Consider the following 6,079-nt stretch of genomic DNA (forward strand, 5'->3'; position numbering starts at 1 on the left):
GCTCTCTACATTTACATTAATAATAGCATGTTATATTAATGTGTATTATTAGTAACATGTTATATAATATGTATCCCCTTTTGTGCCCCTTATCATTGCAATGAGCATGTGGTCTACAATACATTAATAATAATTATATATTAATTTTATTTACCTTGACACTTGTAGATATATGTATATATGAGCCGCCCTCAATATGAATGTGTTTGACGACTTGCAAGTTTCTTTGCAAGGACCTTTCCCACTATGTGCTTTATTGCCTCTCTAATACCTTCTTCTTGGCCTAGGGTACCCTAACTTCCCTTCCCAAAACTCTACTTGCACTCCCTCTCACAACCCTTAAGTCTTAATTTCCCTTTAGCCATTCTGGTTTGATACCCAACACACACACACACATACACACACACACACACAATTATAGTAAATGCATTTACAATACATTAATAATTATTATTATTATATCTTAATTCATGCGGAAGAAAACACGATGTGACCAAAGGAAGAAAAACAATTAATAATGGGAGGATGATGATTACAGGGATAATAATTACGATTATGGTTATCATTATCATTCTATCTTCTCTTTTGACAGGTCCTCGGTGCCGTGCGCCGATATGCTTTATGTTGTGGGTACTCCCCGTGCAGGAATCCATGGGGCGAGAGAGAGAGAAGAATCGTGATGGCGCACGGGCCTGTCAGCACTCGACTGGTTGCGACTGCACGGGCCTACCGGACAATCTGCAGACTGCAGGGCGACTCACAAGGGGAACTCGCCAAATCACACCAGAGTGACTGCGCAGGGACAAGAGGATTACATGGACGGAGAGAGAGAGAGAGAGAGAGAGAGAGAGAGAGGATTGGCGCCTATAAATAGGCACCCTTAGTCACTCAGTGTGTTTTTGAGCCGCAACCTGCTTCATCATCAATCAGCAGCTGCAGCTGTACATCTCTCTCTCTCTCTCATCTGTCGGTGCAGTAAGCATGAAGATCATCAGTCTCTTTTGCATTATCCTTCTCTTGAGCTGTCCAGTCGCTTTGAGTGAAACCCACACTCCATCTGATCCGAATTACGCCATACCATCGGTATCACTCTCTCTCCCTCTCTCTCTCTCTCGTCCTAGAAATGCTAACTTACTGAACTTTGTGCAGATCATACCTTACGATCATTCACTGGGTCGAAGGAGCTTGTTAACGAAGCTGCGGCTTCACATCCGGAAGAATTATATCTGCTCACCGAGATGCGAACGAGTGCGCGATTTCAAAACGAAGGCGCTGCCCTAGCATACCTCAATCAATGCTATCATTGTCATTAATCATGTACCTATGTAATTGTAATACAAAAGCTCTTCTAGAGGAGGTGAAAACCTCTTACTTCCCTTTGTCACGATGTTACCATACGATGGGTCCAAAATATTCTAATGCTAGTCTATTAGGAAACCCTTTTTGTTACTTTCATCTATGACAACATAAGATCATATAGTCCATGCCTGTTTGGGCTCCTCCCTACTTGAACATGATGTTGGTCCTTAGTAGGATTAGTGAGAAGGCGCTAATGCAATTAAGATCCATGACGTTCATCTTGTGTGTCATTCTATCTACTCATAGAAAAATTGCCTACAAGTTCTTTGATCAACTCATATTTGGAGGGGAGTTGCCTCTCCTTATTGGCATTTAAGTGTGCCTTATCTTAGAAGAAATTTTCAAGGAGAGGGCTGAGAGGCGAGGCAAAGAAATGCCGAAGAGAGAGAAAAGAGGAGAGGGAAAGACTAGAATGATAGGAAGAAGAAAGAGAATGTAATGAAGGTCTATTCTACCATGAAAATTAATAGAAAACTAATGTATTGAACTAAGGAAATAACATGAAAATGCTTCAATCATGGCCATGCCATAGACATCTTTCATTATATCATAGCACAATGTAGCCATGGAAGCTGAAATACAAGAAACAAAACTTGGTACTCACGTCAAGATGGTAATGAACAAGAAATCTCTAAAAAAAAAAAGTGTAAGTGTCAAAAGGCTCCGTACATTAGCACTTGTTGCCTTTTTATAGTCACCCTAGTATTATCATGGCTAAGGTATTTACATGGTTTATTTTGCTTCATTACAAACCATCCCTTTCCAAAGATGTTTTGTCCTCAAAACTGAAGATAATGGGACAATAGGAAAGTCATTAATGAAGCAAATCATGTTGATGAAGATCTAGAAGAATATGGAAGCACTTTCCATGAAGAAATCTCCTAGTAAACTTGAAATAGTAAAATGACTGCTTGCTGTCCAAACAAGGCTGAATTTGTAAAATTGCCATAACTTGACTAGAGTGTCCAAATTGAGTGTTTGAGGTATAAAAATGAAGTATACAAACCAAGGCATCAGCTCATGCCATCAAAACCACATTTTGATGTTGTTAAGGCAATTTAATTCCTAATAGAAAATTCACAGAAGTTGTCCATTGTCCTGTAACTGCAATAATCCCACTATTTTGAAAGAATCATGAAGCCCTAGAGAGGATGATTGAATATGTCGAGGAATCAATATTGCAAACGTTATTTACAACCTACCAACAATGAAAGTCATTGAAGTCCAATACGCCTCTAGGGTCAAATGGATAACCATCAAAATAGTCATTGCAACCATCAGTTCCTTTTGCATAAAAATATATCCCATCATTGTCTCCTGGGTCAAGTGGAAACAGGAAAGCATCCTCATGATCCCTTAGATCAAATGGGAAGATAAGGTCATCAATTGAGAACATGTCATTTGAAAACATAGATTGGTGTATGATTCACAACAGAGTCCAAACCTTTGTGACTACTTGAAGTAGAGTTTGCTTAAGCTCCTTAGCAAGTCATCACTCCATTTAGTCTTTACCAAATGATTAAGAAGCTATAGCTCCATCCTCTTGTTGTCCACATAATGAAGATCATCAAGAGCAACGATGCAAATTTAGGGATGAATCAACATGAAATCTGGGTTGAAGGAAATCCAATAGGTTGTTACCATGCTCCTCTTGATGGAAGGATTCAAAATATGGAAGCCTTTCACAAGATAAAAGGAGAAAATTTGGCAACCTAAAGTTAAATCGATCAAGTGATGAAAACCTTGAGCCTTTGCAAGGGTAAAGTTATTTAATGCACATTGGCAGAGAAGAAGGCACTAATACTTGGCCCTTTGTAGGGATCTGATCTAGCATAGTTCATTCTCAGGCTAAGTGTCAACAGAATTGCGAAAGACAACAGCCTCAGGGTGCTACATATTCCAAATTAGATTGTAGAGTCGGTTGTGGCCGAATTTCTCTTTATCAACCTCATGCTTGCTGGAGAGTTAAAAACTCTAGAGCTATCTTGAAGCTTGATAAAGCAATAGCAAGATGAGCTACTGGTGCGTAGATCGGTCGCGGATAGCTCACGTAGTGAATCCCTGAAGGTCCCCAAGAACAATCAACTCTACCTTTTTGCACAAAAAACAATGTAAAAGTATGCACGACAAGAGGCAAGAGACAAATTAGGTTCAATCTCCGCCATGCCTTGTGTGAGCGCTTCAGAAAGCATGTATTTTATGTATATTTCCAATCTTCATGCTCAATAATAGCCCAATTACAAAAATATGACAAGCTTTTAGCTTTTGAGTTTGCTTTCTACAAAAATAGGAAAATAAAGCTAATGGACGGTGCCCATAGAGTCTTGCATGCCCAATCTCAATGTCCAAATAGAAATAACATATCCGTGCGCATAAGCACATACAAAATAATAATCAATAATCGATGTCTCAATAGACATAACAAAATATAGGCATGGCACCTATCAAAATATAGTCCAAAGGTCGAATACCCGCTAGACTCCAATGCTTTCCTCCGCCACTGCTGCTATCTCTACACATCAACTGAAGCATTCACAATCGTTAGTAAAATAATACAATTAAACCGACAAAAGTGAATACCTAGCAGTCTTCAGCTACATAAATAAATCAACTGGTTAGAAATAAATCCTAACCTTAATTTATTACGAGTGCGCACTCTAAACTCATAAACGTTTATTAATTTAATATGCATTTTGCAGAATGACCCGCTATGGAATCACCCATGTACACACTAAATTAATGAAATGCCTGAAAAGGACAGGCGTCCCCATCAACTTCTCGCACAAAGAATCCTCTTTGTGTATGAGCCTCGGTCATCTAAGTTTACGGAATCCACCGTAAAACCTCACGGAATCCACCGTGGAATATGCCTCCTGGCATCATACCCCCGGGGTGGGATAGCAATTGACCTCAATTGCTATTAGCTCAATGTGGAGCTAACAGAGTGGGGAAAGCATTTAAGTCTCTAGCGTGCATCCATTGTGCTTCCTCTACAGGATGGTTCTTAAATTTTACTAGATATCTAGAATACCTTCGGCCAGTTCTAGTGGTCATGTAGTCAGTGTCTATGATGGCTTCTGGTTCAAGTATTTCAGTCTCTTCTTCTAGTAAAGGTGGGTTTTCATAAACAGGGTGGATAGGTAATTGGCCTCTAAATGGTCTCAGTAAACTAATATGAAATGTATTATGAATTTTCCAATGAGATGGCAATTCTAACTTGAATGCATTATCATTAATCTTATGAATGATTCTAAATGGTCCATAGAATCTAGGAGCTAATTTGACAACTGGATGTCTATCTACACTTTGCAGTCTACGCTTTTCTATTCTAAGCCAAACATAATCATCAACTTTGAAATTCATGGCTTGTCTTTTCTTGTTGGCTTGTTTGGTATATGATTGTTGGGCTTTAGCAATCATATCCTTAACCTCATCAAAAATACTGTTGTGCATAGTAGCGATATCATCAGCACTCTGAATTCTATTAGACAAAGATGCAACAGGTGTAGATAATCTATATCCATAAATGACTTCAAAATGTGCTTTCTTTGTAGATGTGTGCGGTGTATTGTTGTATGCAAATTGTAATAAATGCAAATGAGTATCCCATGTCTGAGGTTTAGAGATAGTGTATGCACGTAAAAGATCTAAAATGGTGCTATTTGTGGCTTCTGTTTGTCCATTTGTTTCTGGATGAAATGCAAATGAGAAATCAATCTTTGTACCTAGATTTGCAAACAGTGTAATCCAAAAATTATTACAAAATCTAGAATCACGATCTGAAATAATCACTTTTGGCAATCCATGGTTAGTAAAAACAGTTTTCAAAAATAACTGTGCTGCTTGTGATGCTGTTAAAGTTTTCTTACATGCAATGAAATATGCTTTCTTACTAAATCTATCTATAATTGTCCAAATCATGTCATGATTAGATTTAGTATTTGGTAAACCAGTAATGAAATCCATAGATATATGTTCCCAAGGTTTAGATGGAATAGACAAAGGCATTAGTAATCCATACTGTTTACCACGATGTCTCTTTATTCTTTGACAAATCAAACATTCAGAAACGAAATTAGATACATCTGCATTCATATGCGGCCAATAAAAATCTTCAGTTAACATACGTAATGTAGAAATGATACCTCTATGACCTTGATATGGGGGACAATGAATTTCATTCAAAACAAAAGATCGGAATGGAATAGTAATATACAGTCTCTTTTCAAAGAACATAAATCCATCATTATATGACAATGAATCAACAGGAATGAAATTATTTTGAACTAATTTTTGCCAATCAGAATGAAAAGTAATATCTTGGTGATATGTGTCTTTCATAGCAATCAAATAATCAAAAGATATGATGGAAATGTTATGAATTGCAGGTCTTCTACTCAATGCATCAGCAACTACATTTTCTTTTCCAGGTTGTATTGAATGATAGGATGAAAACTTTGAATGAAGGAAGCCCATTTGATATGACGGTCAGAAATTTGGGGTTGGCTAAGTAGATGTCTAATGCTTTGCTGGTTGGTCTTTATCATGAATTCTGAACCCATTAAATAATGCTTCCATTGTTTTAATGCTTGTACAACTGCTAATAGTTCTTTGTCATAAGTGGAATATTTGAGCTCAGAGGGTTTCATCTTAGTACTAGAATATGCTATTGGATGGTTGTCTTGCATTAATACGGCTCCTATTCCTGATCCGCTAGCAT

At 37.8% G+C, this 6,079-nt stretch overlaps 1 long non-coding RNA gene across 1 annotated transcript; it reads left to right on the forward strand.

Moving 5' to 3' along the window:
- The first annotated feature begins 529 nt into the window (after positions 1-529).
- Positions 530-1,379, forward strand: LOC148033945 (uncharacterized). The gene is made up of 2 exons (XR_015691477.1): positions 530-1,083; positions 1,150-1,379. It is a non-coding gene; the product is annotated as an uncharacterized LOC148033945 (long non-coding RNA).
- Positions 1,380-6,079: the final 4,700 nt, after the last annotated feature.

This window comes from Lygodium microphyllum, chromosome 7 (genome assembly GCF_053477565.2).
Source record: "Lygodium microphyllum isolate KBCC chromosome 7, Lygodium_microphyllum_v1.1.10, whole genome shotgun sequence".
NCBI lineage: Eukaryota > Viridiplantae > Streptophyta > Polypodiopsida > Schizaeales > Lygodiaceae > Lygodium > Lygodium microphyllum.